The sequence below is a fragment of the Oratosquilla oratoria genome, chromosome 40 (assembly GCF_046742065.1).
Source record: "Oratosquilla oratoria isolate Oo_2021 chromosome 40, ASM4674206v1, whole genome shotgun sequence".
NCBI classification, from domain to species: domain Eukaryota; kingdom Metazoa; phylum Arthropoda; class Malacostraca; order Stomatopoda; family Squillidae; genus Oratosquilla; species Oratosquilla oratoria.
In genome coordinates, this window is record NC_134816.1 from 12,985,729 (window position 1) to 13,003,228 (window position 17,500).

Genomic DNA, 17,500 nt, shown 5'->3' on the forward strand with positions numbered 1-17,500 from the left:
TCATAGAGTTTTGGACACTTGGAACAAACTGGACAATGAAATAGTATGCGCAAAAACCATTCATGAGTTTAAAAACAAACTAGACACTGCAAGATACAAAGGCGGGACAACACGAGCATAGCTCCCCTTCCCGCAAAATACAACTAGGTAAATACAACTAGGTAAATAAATACACACACACACACACGCACACATACATATATATATATATATACTATAATAAAGTAGTAGCTTCTGTCTGTTTGCTTGTTTGTTTGTTTGTTTGCTTGTTTGTTCACGAACTCCTCCTAGGGTTTTGGAGATAGACCCCCATAACCATATGTATTCTGATAGCCTATCACTCCTGGTACTTGGATAACTAGATTTCATAGAAAATATATATATATATTGTTTTGGCTAGAGTTAATGGTTAAAGGGATATGGCGGGGTAACACACCACTACTGTAGTGTCCAGTTAATACGATTGGCATTTTGTGACAAAAATTACTATAATTAAAAGACCATTGTATGTGTTCATAAACATTATTTATACTTGTTAAATTAATGTTGCCACAAACTATAATAGCCTTTGTAAGGCGAAAGCATTTAAATATAAAAGGATTGTATAATTTTACCAAATCTTGAAATATTGTTTATCTTTATTTCATTTTATTGAGGGCGGAAATATTTTTCATGATCTCCTAAGTTTTTGCAAATAAACCCCTATAAACATAAGTATTCTAAAGATAAATAAACGAGATACATTGCTTTACCTTTTACCTGTAGACATTTATTGTCAATCCATACACACACATGCACATACACACGCACGCAAAATAATGTGTACATAGGATATTAGTGCTTGTGTATGCATGTATTTTTAAACTAGGGTTTCCCAAACTTCGGGGTGGTGGGGGTGCACACCTGGGAGGGGGAGTGTTTAAAGCTATATTTCACTTAAAAATAGGGTTAAGGGTCAAAGTTAGGTGGGGTATGGTTAGGTTAGGGATTATTCACAAACTCGCAGCAACTTGCGGGTAATTTGGCTAATGATGAGCTTCAGGATGGCGTGGGGGTCTGTAGGGATGACATGTGTGCTGATGATCTTTCTTAAAGCCTTTTCATCATCAGCACACATGTCATCCCTACAGACCCCCACGCCATCCTGAAGCTCATCATTTTTTACAAAACAAAAAGAACATCAAGCCTCATCATGAAAAATAGTTGCCTCCCACAGACAAGGCCTTTACAATCAACTCCAACGTAGCTGGCAACATTAATACGAGGCACTGAACTCCAACGTAGCCAGCAACATTACTACGAGGCAATCAACTCCAACGTAGCCAGGAACATTACTACTAGCCACAGACCTCCTCCGCCGATTAAGCCGCCATCCCCTAGCACCACGGACAACAGACTCAGACTATACACCCTTCATAGACAGTCAGACAAAATACATAATACATAATCTCAAGCACTCATCCGCCTGTGGCCCTGATAACATAAGTAACATCCACCTAAAACACATTGGACCACAAGGTATACACGCACTCACAAACATTGCAAACTATAGCTATTCACAAAACACTATACTCGACATCTGGAAGCATGGTAAAGCAATCACCACTCCAAAAATGCGAACAAAGACCCAGCAATCCCAACATCGCACCGCCCAATCACACTTCTCTGCACCCCTTCTAAAGTCATTGAACGCCTAATACTTAAACTTGTCACACCACATATTCCCCTTGTTGACTCAACACGGTTTTAGGCCACTACACTCCACAAACACTCTTCTGATAAACCTCACACAAAGAATTTTAGATGGCATCAATTCAGATAGGCCCCACCACAGAACACTTTTTATAACAATAGACATTAGTAAAGCTTTTGATGCTATCCCCCGCCACAACCTAACAAATAATATTTATAACACAGACATGCACAATAACACCAAAGATGGCTGGCCAATTATCTGGCAGGTAAGAATGCTTACATGTCATATAATTGCCAATCATCGCACTTCAGAAATATTAAGAATTGAGTACCACAGGGCTCTGTTCTATCCCCCACGCTCTTTAATCTATACATGCATAACTTACCCACACCAGACACCTCAGAAATACAAATCTCTTCCTACACAGACGACATAACAATCACATGGACACATCGCAACACAGACAAAGCTGCAGAAATAATCCAGCCATACCTTGATACACTCAACACATGGTTCATCACAAACAAACTAAAAATAGCTCCAACCAAATCTACAGCAACATTTCTCACCAACTGGACAAAAGAACACAAATACATACCTCATCTCTACATCAACAACATTCTAATACCACACACAAAACAAACACACCGAAAATTCTTGGTGTAACATACGATACATCCATGTCTTTCAAACAACACATCACAAACATAAAAAACAGATGCACACCTAGACTTAACGCACTTAAGTCAATCACTGGAACAACATTTGGACAAAAAAAAAAAAAGAAACTTATACAACAATATACAAACAATGCATACGCTCAGTGATGAATTATGCGAGTCCTGCATGGGCTCCTAATCTCAGTGAGACACCACAATACCCTTCAAATCATACAAAACAAAGCCCTAAAAACAATTACAGGCTGCACAAATACAACATTTACAGACCATTTACACCACAAAACAAAAGTCTTCAAAGTCAAGGACCACCTCGGCATGAGAGGCACACAAACACTTGCTGCAGCCACCACAAACACTTCACACCCGCTACAATACATAGCAGAACACCCACACACCAAAAACATTAAAACAACACCCAAAGACTTGTACCACACACAGATACTCTCTTCTCTTCCTCCACAACCACCAAATACCAGCCTCCGGAAACATATTCATAATCATATCACTCACCGCTCCATTAACACACTGAAAGACAACACACTGCTGCATGCCAGACCCCCTGATATCCACCCTTCTGAATCCTCTTTCCCACGAAAGTACATAGTCCACCTGGCCAGACTGCGGTGCGGCCACCACCCAGCACTTCTAAGCTACCAGAAGAGGCTAGATGACCGCATTTTTAACAGCTGCCCATGATGTAACACTTCACCCCATACCATACAACACATAATGGAAGACTGCATTATACATAATCATGCACGCAAACAACACAATATACACTCTATAAAGGATTTGTGGGAAAACCCAGTTTCCGCTGTGGCATTCCTTGGGGAAGCGGGACTGCTCGGACAGACAGTCTAGAGAACGACAACAACAATAACAACAGCCCCGTCCCAGTACCACTACCACAGGCAGACAAGTTGACCGTTTACCTGTCGTAGTCACACACGAGCCTATATACAGACTCGTTTTCCAACCCCTTCAAGGGTGCTCCACTTCTCAAAAGAAGTATCTTTCTATACTACGGGTCCCGATATATATATATGTGTATATATATATATATATATATATATATATATATATATATATATATATATATAAAACCGTGTTACATTATAAATTTTCACATTTCCTCTTATATACACATATTCATACTCATTTTGTTTTATTGCCCTGTACTACCTGTGTTCATCTTACCTCACCACGACCCAAAATACCTCATCACCCAGGAGCCACACCATAACCATATCATCCTTGGTAAGTAGATATAATTTCCGTGATAGGTTTTACCTAGTGGCTACTCTTTGTTACCGTTGTGTTTGTATTTTATGACGCGGTCCCAAAAACCTCAAACCCCACACAATTATTTTACTCGTTCCTGTTTTGCCAAAATGTCACTCACTCTAAATATATCTATCTATTCCGATAACAACTCTCTACACAACCCCAACAAAGACACAAAATATCGTAACAATAATCGAGGAAGAGAATGGTTTAACAAAATTTAATGGATGGAACATTCCTGTATGTAATCTACTCTCCGAAATTGAATCTGAAATCGCAGGTAGTGTCGCAGAAAAAAAAAAAAATCTATCCTCAAATCAAGGATAGATCTCAACATCACATACGCAGGTGATATAATCCAGCCCGACATTTCTGAGGAAACAGACACATGTCAAGGGTTTTTCAACATTTCAAAAACTCATTTGCAGGCAGCATTTCATCAACTTGGCTCAATTTCACCCCTCTACTCATTGACCACAACGTACAATAACGGCCCACATAAAACAAAGGAAAGAAAAGTATACATATACATATATATATATATATATATATACATATATACATATATATATACATATATGTATACATACATATATATTTATAGATATATATATATATATATATATATATATATATATATATATATATATATATTTGTATATATATATATATATATCGAGACCACAACGTACCATACCGGCCCACATAAAACAAAGGAAAGAACAGTATTAAAAAAAAAAATCCACATTCAGAACCAAGATCAGGTAAAGCCTCAAAAACTCAGGCTGGGATAGAGACGACAAAATCTCACTCGAACACGTAGTCTCACTGTTAGCCTATTTAGCCTATTTTCGACTACTTTCTCAATTACACCCAGGTACACTCCAAAAAGATGGCACAATTCCATTCACACCAGGCACCACGCTAGGAAAATTTTCCAAAAAATTCTCTAATACGGAAAGAACAATTGTTCAGAAAGGACAAAAGATTACAAAGGAAGAGCATGCCGACAGGAGACCTTTTGGTTCATAATTAGGTCGGATGCGGAAAAAGTTATAATAATGATGAATAGATAAAATAAAAAAGTAAGAATTATGAAATATGAATGATAATGAAAAAAATGCATAGGTATAGTTAAATAATAAACAAACAGGTAAATAGTAAATAATAATAAATTGACAGACAACTAATAACAAATGCAAATAAAACAAATAATAATAAACAAGTAATAACAAATAAATAATCAAATAGTATAGAATATATGGCAGTCATTATATCATCTTACATTGGTGTTTATCAAAACGAATCTAAGCTTCGAACTGTACTACATTCATTAACTACACATTCATTAACTACACGGTTGGCAAAGCTGTTTTTACTCACATCCAAATGAAATATATTTCCAGACAGCTTATGACCATTGTTTCTTGTCATTCACTGTGAAAATTTTGTCACTTTTGATGTTGTTAATTCTATTTAGAATCTTAAATACCTGTATCAAGTCACCTCTGAGTCTATACGCTTTTTTTTAGGGAAAACAGATTCATATGTTTAAGTCGATTTTCGTATGATTTATTTTTCATATTTGGAATCAGTTTTGTGGCTCGCCGTTGTACTTTTTCCAATTTGCCAATGTCTTTAACGAGATTCGGTGACCATACAGAATCAGCATATTCCAAATGTGGACGAACTAACGATTTATATAGCTTGTTAATGAGAGATGACCTTTTGAAGTCAAAAGATAGTACAATCAGTCCTAGAATCTTATTTGCCTTGCCAGAGGCTGAAATATACTGTTTGGATGATTTGAGATCGTTACTGAAAAATACACAGAGATCCTATTCACTATCCACATTTGTTAACAAATTTCGAAATAACTTGTAATCGTGCTTACTGTTGTTTTTACCTATGTGCATTATATTGTATTTACATGTGTTAAATTTCATTAGCCATTTTTCAGACCATTGCTGTAATTTATCTAAATCTTGCTGAATATCTAATTGATTTAAGTGATCATTTGCCATTCGGCACATTTTTATATCATAAGCAGATTTGGAGACAACAGATTTTAGTTCGTAGTCTATATCATTTATACATATACTATGAATAGAAGTGGCACGAGAACGGAACCCTGAAGAACTCCACTCGTAACATTTTCCATCTAGAAGTTTTGCCATTTAAAACAACTCTTTATTTTTTTTTATCATTCAACCAATTTCTAGTCCAACTTAATAGGCTGTAACTTACTCCGTGTGAAACTAATTTAGTTAGTAGCCTTTTGTCATAATATATGATGACTGTGTTGTAGAATTCGAGTAAGTTAGTAACGCAAGAACGTTTCCATCTGAATCCATGCTGGCTATCATTTATCAAACAGTTACTTTCTAAATAATGTTCGATAGCATCTCTGATGATATTTTCCATAAATTTTCTTACGATCGAGGTCAAGCTTATAAGCCTGTAGTTACTTGGTTTGTTTTTGTCACCTTTTTTTAATATGGGAGTAACGTTAGTTAGCTTCCATTCTCTTGGGACATCTCTGGATATGATGGATTTCTTGAAAATAATTTCTAATGGAACAAAAATCTCATTTTTCATTTCCTTTAAGATTCTTGGATGCCATCCATCAGGCCCTGCTGTTTTATTAACTTTGATTTCCTCTATACACCGTAGTAAGTTTAACCTAGACTTTTCACAGGTTTCAGTTTGGAGTTCACTTTGAGGTGTTTTGTTCACAAATACTGAGGTAGAATATTTGTTTAAAATCTCATACATTCCTTTATTTGAATATTCAAGTTGACCGTCATCAGATAATTGTGGGCCAATGTGATTCCTAATAACCTTCTTATCTCTATTGTACCGATCACCCTCACCCACACAGTAGCCCACGTGATACGATCAACGTCACATAACACAAGGTCAAGACTTATGTCTCACACTCACTACCACTCACGTCAGCACTCTCCATCAAGAAAAATATTCTTTTGCATCTACTGCCAAAAACCAGGACACAGCACAAACAGATGCTACTACAGATAGCTGTCCCAGCCTAATCGATACTGCGATTACTACGGAATATTTTACCACACGAATGACTATTGTCGCGTGGTCTTGGCACAAAGACAACAAGGATCTGCTTCACCACAACGCTCTCCTGCCAGAGACACACTTCCTTATGACTACAAAATACAAAGACAACCAGCAAGTACACACAAGGTACTCCATACCTGGAACTTCCCCTGCTATCCCTACTTATGCTTGCCCTGAACACTCCAGGCACTTCCTCACATTCAATGATATTCAAGGCAATCTTTAACGACACCATATTTTACCATATTTCTAGACACTGAATCTCCTGTTAACATTATGTCCACGTTCACTTTTAACCATCTCCGTTTGAAGAGCAAGAAAGTAACCAACTCGCCAACGTCAACGGTGTATCATTCCCTATCCTTGGAAGATTTTTCTTAGATATTAACTTTAAAGATCAATGTCCATCCATTCCACTTACTGTCTACGTAGCTGACGTGCATTTTCCCACTGACATTTTCACAGACTTGAACTTGATGAAGCAACATTATATATTTTTATATATTGCTCGGAATGGTATAATTTATGGATACCATTTCCTTCCTGCGGTACATTGAGAAACCATTAGCAAAATACACGTGACCGAGCTCCAACAGCAAAACACAAACAGCTCCAACACCTACTCAATCACTCCAAAACCCGCTCAGGATTCAGCCTCTTCTTCCTTGCTCATTGGTTTCTCACCATACAAGAATTCATGCCAACATTCTATTTTGTTCACGGAAAAGCAAACGTTGTAGTAGACGCCCTCAGTCTCCACGTAGCTTTCATCGGTCAAGATACCCCTCCTGTCAATCTTATGCAAGCGCGTGTTGCCACAGCGCAGAAGTCAGATCCCTTTTGGAAACGTGTTATATACTTTCTCACCTCTGGCGATACATCAGGCACAGATGATTTCCCCCAAATATTGACAATTACACCTTAATAGACGAATTACTGTATCACACCACAACACTGAAGAACAAACATAAAGCCCATCGCTGCCCACTCAGGAAAGGACAAATGCTTGATAAAAGCCAGATTGCAGTGCTTATGGTTAACACGAGGATAAATATACACGCCCATATTAATGCTTGTCGTTTATGTGCTTCAAACAAAGGTCATATTAGCGGTCATTTTCCCATCTCAACTTATCCTGCCCCTTGCAAACCTTTCGACACAATTGCTATTGAACTCCTTAAATTACCACTCACCCCCAGCAGAAACCAATATCTCTGTGGAGACATTTTTCCTTGAATCTCCATTCTTTCACTATTATCTGACAAAACAGCACAAAACGTTACGCAAACGATTGTTGACAAATTTATATGCCCCTACACTACACACAAAACACTCATTTCAGACAACGGAGCAGTTCAATAATGAAATTCTTACAAAGATTTGTAAATACTTTAACATCATGTAATGCAACTCTGCTCCGTATCACCCTAGCTCTAACGGTTTAGTCGAGAGACAGAACCGCAAAATCCTAAATGTTCTCCGACGTCTTGTCTCTGACATACATTCTTCTTGAATTGAACGTGTACCAAAGATCCATTAATAGTGCCATTAACAGGTCAATATCGGAGTCACCACATTCTGTCCTATTTCGTTCGGACAAAAAGTTCCCATATGATCTTACGTCAGACTTACCCCATTTACAATTTTGACGATTATGTCAAAGTTAAAGTACAAAATTTCAACACTCTCTGCAAGAAAATTCGCAATAACATTACTCTCACCAAAGACAACATGGCACGGATTCATAATACAGGAGCGAGAGATTACATAGGTGAAATTGGAGACATTGTTTATAACCTCAATAACACGCCCACATCGAAGCATTCTCCTAAGTTTACGGGATCTTTTCGCATTATTGACTTAATACCAAACAATAAAGTCAAAGCACTTAGTTTGTAGGATTTAACAGTCTTACAAAAAGATAATATCAAAGCAGTACCTCGAAGCCTAAACTTTAAGCATATCCCATCTCCATATCCAACAACCACTCCATCACAAGATTGTTCCATCTCGCCACCAACTTCACACACTCCTCTTTCTAGATACACCTTACGCAAAAAATCCACTATATAAGATCATATCTCCTAGGTGAACGGAATTGTATCTACTTTCTACAAGTCCTTATATTTAAGTACATATTATTGAATCATCTACGAGCAAATCACCAAGGACAGCGATAGATAGCCGGACCGAGCACTGTTAGAAGACGATATATCACACGTCACAGTACGTCAGAACTACACGTCACAGGAGGCTGCGTACACCGCAACGTCAACACCAAACGCCTTTTGAGCGTCAGGTCTAACCAGAACCCGACCGGAATCTCAGTTAACAATAGTATTAGGCCAACCGACCTTGACCTCTTAGGACATCTGTTCCGCACAACGATATGGCCGTTGGGAAGCGTACGTTCATAGAAAAAATTACCCTTGTATTTTAGTTTACACCATGTATTATCAAAATATGCCATATCCTTCTATGAATCATAATTGTATCTATTTTTGTTTAATATGGAGTGTATCACTCAACAATGTACGAGTAAATACCTACTTCTGACATATTGTAAATATAATGTACAACAAAAAATTATGAAGTGGCAACTGTCACAGCCTTCGTGGTCAGTTTCCCTGCTTTTTAGCGCACATCACTACTGGCTCTGGACAATACAACTGGCTGCAATTTCCTGTGGTAAATCCGTAGAACCAAACAGCCTTTACTTGTTCCACTACTCTCATCGGTTCCAAAGTGTGGATCACAACCTTCCAGAGGAGGTGGAAAGGAAATTGGGAGATAGGATTGGTGGAAGAGTATTGAGATGGTTTGGGTACATGGAGAGAATGAGTGAAGAAAGATTAGTAAACGATGTGGGTAGGGTGTGCTGAGGGAAACTTGTTCGGAATTACAAGGTACTCCTTCAGGTGATGAAGGAAAGTGAGAGCCGTCACAGAGTCTGTGGGATCCTTCCAAAGATCTACGCAGGCTCGTTTTGGAACAGTAGAGCAATAGGGATCAATGAAAGGATATCACGATTATGCACGCAACTGGGATACCACTTTCTTGATCTTTGGTCTCTTTTCCAGGCGTCATGACCTTTACGCTTCTGATGGGATATACCTTACCCGCAGAGGCAAAGATGTTCTTACAAAGTTCATTGTGGGAGTTTGTAATGAACTAGTTCCTTTTTTTGGGGGGGGGGGTTAGAAACTCGAAGGGAAGGGGAAATAGATTGTACTGGGGAAAACAGAGTAGAGTATAGCAATAATGTAGTGATTTTAATTTTACTGACATTGATTGGATGACCTTTGAACATGGCCATATAGGTAGTCGCCTGATTGTTTTTGTCAGTGATAATTGTTTAGTTCAGCATGTAAAAGAACAAACAAGACTATTGTTCACTAGCCGCGAAGGAATTTTAACCGATGTAAAACTCGGTGGAACTGTTGCAAATAGCGAACACAACTCAGATTCAAACTACTAAAAGTTTTCAGAATAGATGCATGTGTTTCTGAAATACCCGATTTTAGTAAAGCTTAGTTAATAGAACTACGTCAGGAGCTTCAGCTTACAGATTGGGAGGCAAAATTAAGCGAAACACCTGTAGATCAGATATGGGAAATATTTCAAAATACGTTTACTAAGATGATTCATAACTACATCCCTTCTAAAAAACCGTCTCCTAAATTAGGCTTGCCCAAAATGGCCTGACAAATAAACTGAAAAAAATATTACTAAAAAGAGACAGGCTTATAAGAAATACAAGTGCTCGGGTGTATCTAATGACTATGAAAGTTATGTGTTAATACAAAAGGATTTAGAAAAGAAAAGAAAAAAATCGAAAACGATAATACGAAATTAATATCGCTGATAAATCCAAAGAGAAGCCCAAAGAATTCTATAGTTACATTATAGATAAAAAAAGGTGTTAGGAATCACATTGGCCCACTATTATCTGCTGATGGTCAACTTGAATATTCAAATGAAGGAATGTGTGAGATTTTAAACAATTATTTTAGCTCAGTATTCGTAAAGGAAACACCTCAAAATGAACTCCAAACTGAAACCTGTGAAATGTCTGGGGTAAACTTACTCACTACGGTAAATACAACAAAAGAAAAAATTAAAAGGTGTATAGACAAAATAAAAGTTAATAAAACACCAGGGCCTGACGGTTGGCATCCAAGAATCTTAAAGGAAACGAAAAATGAGATTGTTGTTCCATTAGAAATTATTTTCAAGAAAGCCATCATATCCGGAGATGTCTCAAGAGAATGGAAGCTAGCTAACGTTACTCCCACATTTAAAAAGACAAAAGGAAACCAAATAACTACAGGCATATAAGTTTGACTTCAATCGTAGGAAAAATTATGGAAAATATCATCAGAGATGCTATCAAACATCATTTAGAAAGTAACTGTTTGAAAAATGATAGCCAGCATGGATTTAGACGGAAACGTTCCTTCGTGACTAACTTGCTCGAATTCTACAACACAGTTATCTCGAATTAGACAAAAGAAACAATATAGATTTAATATGTCTTGACTTTGCAAAAGCTTTTGATACCGTCCCCAATGAAAAAATTCTTACTAAATTAGATTCACGCAGTTGTTTTAAATGGAAAAACTTCTAGATGGGAAAACGTTATGAGTGGAGTTCTTGAGGGTTTCGTTCATAGGCCACTTCTATTCATAAATATATATAAAAGATATAGACAACGGACTAATATCCACTGTTTTCAAAATTTCTGATGATATAAAATGTGCGGAATAGGAAACGATCACTTAAATCAACTAGATATTCAGCAAGATTTAGATAAATTACAGCAAAAGTCTGAAAAGTGGCTAATGAAATTTAACACAAGTAAATACAATATAATGCACATAGGTAAAATAGCAGTAAGTACGATTACAAGTTATCTGGAAATTTGTTAACAAATGTGTATAGTGAACAGGGTATCCGCGTAATTATCATTAACGGTCTGAAATCATCTAAGCAATGTATTTCAGCCTCTGAGTAAACAAATAAGTTTCAAGTCTGATTGTACGATCTTTTGCCTTCAAAATTCCATCACTCATTAGCAAACTACATAAATCGTTAGTTCGTCCACATTTGGAATATGCTGTTTCTGTATGGTCACCGAATCTCAATAAAGACATTGACAAATTGGAAAAAGTACAAGGGCGATCCACAAAACTGATTCCAAATGTATGCATATATATATATATATATATATATATATATATATATATATATATATATATACATATATATATATACATATATGTATATATATATATATATATATATATATATAAACGAATCATACGAACATCGACTAAAACATATGAGTCTTTTTTCTTTAAAAAAGCGTAGCCTCAGAGGTGACTTGATAGAGGTTTGTAAGATTCTAAATGGAATTGACAACATCAAAAGTGACATAATTTTTACACTGAATGAGAATCCGACAAGAAACAATGGTCTCAAACTGTAAGGAAATAGATTTAATTCGGAAGTGGGTAAAAACTACTTCGCCAACCGTGTAGTTAATAAATGGAATTAACTTCCTGCAGAGGCATTGGAATGTAGTTCATGTTGAAGCTTTGAGAGTCATTTAGATAAACATCTAAGAAAGATGCTTAAAAAACTATCCTTTATTTTATATTATTTGTTTATTTCTTTTGTTATCATTTGTCTGTTTGTTTATTATTATTTGCTTGATCCTCATTTATTATCAGTTATATGTCAATTTGTTATTTACTATTCACTTGTTTGTTTATCATTTAACTATACCTATGCATTTTTTATGTATTTTATTTATCATTTACATTATTATATTTTTATTTATTTATTTATTTATTTAATTAACTATTCACCATTATTATAATTTTTTCGCATCCGACCTAGATATAGACCGAAAGGTCTCCTGTCTACATGCTCCGCCTTTGCAATCCTTTGTAAAAGAGTCGTAAAAGGCAGAGGTAGAAGAAATAAACATAAGGGGCCTACCAAGGATGAGGTGGGTGAATGGGGTAAAAGGGACATTGGGAAAGAGGGAATATCTGTTGAGGAAGGATGGGAGAAGATAGAAGATAGGGGTGAATGGAGAATGGTTGTGTATGAATTATGCTGTGATGCATAAAAGAGAGCGGGTAGGGGATGAAGGGTTCAGGGACTATTTGTAAAAAATAAAATAAAAATAATAATAAATAAATAAATAAAAAATGATAAAAAATAAAATGACGCAACCCAAATGGATTTCTCCACATCTTCTCTCTTTCTGCATGGGGGGACGGAGAGGGGGCATCGCTGATTTAATGAAGCGGCCTTGCTGTGGGTGTGCTGTGTCTTGTGACTCTGCTTTTGACCCAGGGCATCGAGGGAGATCCTTTCCTAAGATAAGGGGGAGGGAGGGGATGAATATGAGTGGAGTATGTGGAGATGGAATGATTGGGAGTGGTTTTTATGCCATTTTTGGGCTACCTCCCTTATAAGGGAAAAAAGCCTTTGGTATATGTATAAGTATATGCATATATATATATATATATATATATATATATATATATATATATATATATACATATATATATATATATACATATATATATATATATATATATATATATATATGTATATATATATATATATATATATATATGTGCACCTATCCGAGAGTTGACACCTTGACGTGGCGGATAGGCTTAAGAATCTTAATGATTACAAAAGCTATGTCGATAGAGAGGAAATCTCTGCAGGGTCGCCCATATCGAACAGGTTTTGTAGGAAACAACGAGCAGCTCAAACACACAGTCGCAGGATCCACTGCTAACTGGCACGTCCCTGATGGCAAACAAGGAAATCCTTTTATTGAGATTTAAGTCAAGTAATAGATAAAAAAAAAAGTAAGTACACTTTGGTAATATGAGACTTTAATGCTAAAGTAGGGAAGAAGATGGGAAATGAGACGTGCATTGGGAAGTTTGGAGTAGATGAAAGAAATGACAGAGGCGAGATGTTAGTTAATTTTGCAGAGAACTATGATATAAGGATAATGAACACTTTCTTTCAAAAGCGTGTAGGTCGTAAATGAACGTATAGAAGTCCAAATGGAACAACAAAGAACGAAATAGACTTCATATTAGGAGATGAGAGCAAAAGCGTTAGCAATGTTACGGTAATATTTAAGGTCAACATAGATAGTGACCATAGAATGGTAGGTTGCACAGGTAAATTCAATTTCAGACAAGAGAGAAATAAACTAGTTTTAAAAAAGAAAATAAGCCTTTCAAAGGTTAAGGGTAATAATAAGAAATTTCAGTTAGAAATTAAAAATAGACTCGAATCTCTAAGAACTAACGAGGACACTGTTGAAGATATGAATTTGAATTTAGTGAATATCATTAAGGAATCAGCAGAGAAAGTAGGAAGTACAAAAATATTAGAGAAATGAAATACTTCAAAGCTACAAATGACCTAATTAAAAGAAGAAGGACCATGCAGATTAAAAGCTGGAGAGAAGAAATAGAAGGAGTACAACTAATCAAGCTTATCAACAAGGGATAGATATTAGAGAAAAGAGAAACATAGATGAAATAGAGGAAACTATTCAGACTGGTAAAAGTATTAAAGTGATCGAGCGCAGACATGTTTTAGGAAGACAACAAATGATGTGTTTGAGAGATAGAAATGGAGAAATAAGTAAATGTAGAGACAAAATGGTAAAAAGAGTAGAAGAATTTTACCAAGAGCTTTACTCGTCGAAGACCGTAGTTGAGTCAGTAAATTCATGTGTAGACGTTAATAGTGTACCAGAAATTACAAAAGAAGAAATAGAATTTGCTCTAAAAACTATGAAACGTGAAAAAGCACCAGGGGAAGATGGTATATCAATAGATCTGTTGAAAGACGCAGGTAAAATAGTTCATATTAAATAAGCTCAGATGTACACCCAGTGCTTAGGTCAAGAAAGCGTTCCTGATGAGTGGTGTAATACTATAGTGACTTTGCTTGATAAAAAAGGAGACCAGAAGGACCTTGGTAGCTATCGACCGATTAGATTGCTATCAAATGTATTTAAAGTATTCTCCAAGATCCTTACAAATAGACTAAGTCAAGTTTTAGATGGAAACTAATCGAGAGAACAGTCAGGCTTTAGTAGCGGATATTCAACTCTAGACCATTTGCAGGCGATAAACCAACTAATCGAGAAAACGACAGAATACAATATACCTCTGTGTTTAGCTTTTGTTGATTACGAGAAGGCCTTTGACTCGGTAGAACAAATAGCAAAACTAAACTCGCTACGTAAACAGAATACAAACGAACAGATCGTAATAGTTTTAGGAAAGATTTATGCAAAAAATACCGCTATAATTCGACTACGCAAAGATACAAAAAGAATTAAGTCTGAGAAAGGAGTACGGCAAGGCAATACAATTTCACCCAAATTATTTACAGTTTATTTAGACAATATTTTCAGAAGTTTGAGATAGGAAAAGAAAGGTTTGTAAATTAACGGCGAATATTTGAACTACCTAAGATTTGCGGATGACATTATTCTTATTTCATAAAGAGCAGAAGACTTGCAAGATATACTGAGCGATCTAAACAAGAAAAGTCTTAATATAGGTTTCAAAATGAATAAGAGATAAACCAAAATAATGTTCAACACGAAAGTTCAAAGTTGATGAAGAGAGTCTTGAGGAAGTTGAAGAGTATAGTTATTTAGGAGAGATGGTGAAAGTGACGAAAGATCATGATAATGAAATAAAAGACGCATTACTATTGGTTGGAAAGTGTTTCGTAAGTATGATAAAATCCTGAGAGGCTCTTTACCTTTATGTTTGAAACATAAAGTTTACAGTCAATGTATTCTACCAGTAACAATTTACGGGTGTGAGACTTGGAAGCTGACGAAGGCGAAGGAAACAAAGCTAAGGATTGCACAGAATTGAATGGAGATATCAATGATGAGAATAATATTGAGAGACCGAAAGAGAGCAAGTTGGGTGAGAGAGCAGACTAGAGAGTGAAAGATATTGTGGAGGCAGTAAAAGAAAGGAAGTGGACATAGGCAGGTAAGTTGGTGCGAACGACTGACGAGCCATGGAGTAAGTGTGTTACTGAGTGGACGCCACGAGATAGAAAGCGTGGAAGAGGGAAAAGAGACAAAAGGTGAAGAGACGAGATCAAGAAGTTTACAGGAGTGACATGGCAGAGAATGCCACGGTCGTGTGATTCATGAAATGCTATGAAGGAGGTCTTTGTTCAGCAGTGGACTCAGGATGGCTGATATGATATGATATATATATATATATATATATATATATATATATATATATATGCATTTATATATACATATATATATATATATACATACATACATATACCAAGGCTTTTCCCCCTTACAAGGGAGGTAGCCAAAAAGGGAAAGGCATAAAATCATTCCCACCCATTCCATCCCTGAATACATTCCACACCCCTCCACCCTCCCTCTTATCTTAGCACCTCCTGGATGACGGGTCATCCCTGCACCTTATCCACTGCCCTGGGTCTGAAGCAGTGTCGTAAGACACAGCACATTCACAGCAAGGCCGCTTCATTAAATCGGCGACCCCCCCTCTCCGTTCTCCCAGTGCATACAAGGAGAGGACGGGGAAAAATCCCTTCGGGCTGCGCCAAATTTTACTCACACATACCACCTCCCCCCCCCCCGCCCATTCCACCTCATGCAATCACAACATCATCCATATACAACCCTCTCCATTCACCCCTGTCTTCTGTCCTCTCCCGTCCTTCCTCAACAGACATTCCCCTCTTCCCCAAAGCCCCCTTCACCCCATCCATCCACCTCGTCCTAGGACGTCCCTTTATGTTCACTCCCTCCACATCTGCCTTCCATACCTCTTTTACTAGTCTTTCTTCACTCATTCTTTCCATGTGTCCAAACCATCCTAATATTCTTTCATCAACCCTATCTCCCAGCTCCTTTTCCACCCCTGTTCTCCTCCTCACCTCCTCATTTCTCACCCTATCTAGCCTAGTAACCCTCATCATGCTTCTCAGACACCTCATCTCAAACACATTCAAACTCATGAGTAAAAGCAGCAATGACTGCAACAGCTCTGTAGGGAAGAGGCCAAACGCAGAGTATGGGAGTCCAATGTATTTTACGTATGGTGTACACACAATTTGCGCAAATTGCTTGTTACTTGTAATTAAAATTGCCAATAGTTTGTTTATTGTAAAAAATCCACTATTCTGATTTATATTTTCTATGAGGGATATAAACGCCGATTCTAAACATCTACGTTTCATTGTATGATTTTCATATTTTATAATCTTGGAATTATTCCAATCAGCATTGTGGCCGGTATCGAATCTATGTTTAACAATGGCATTATTCATATTGTATGTTTTCATATCATATTTATGTTCTAATATTCTCTTATCAATACCACGGAAACTTTCACCAATGTAAACCTTTTCACAACCTAGACAAGGCACACAATAAATACCTGATTGACGAATATTTTCCCTGCTCTTATTTTGGCTTTTAATGAGATTACCAACTGTTACTGAGCTGGTTTTAACAACCTTAACACCAGCCTTGTTTAATAATGGGGAAATATTGTCTGCAACTGAGGTATTAGGTTTACATTGGTGAAAGTTTCCGTGGTACTGATAAGAGAATATTAAAACATAAATATGATATGAAAACATACAATATGAATAATGCCATTGTTAAACATAGATT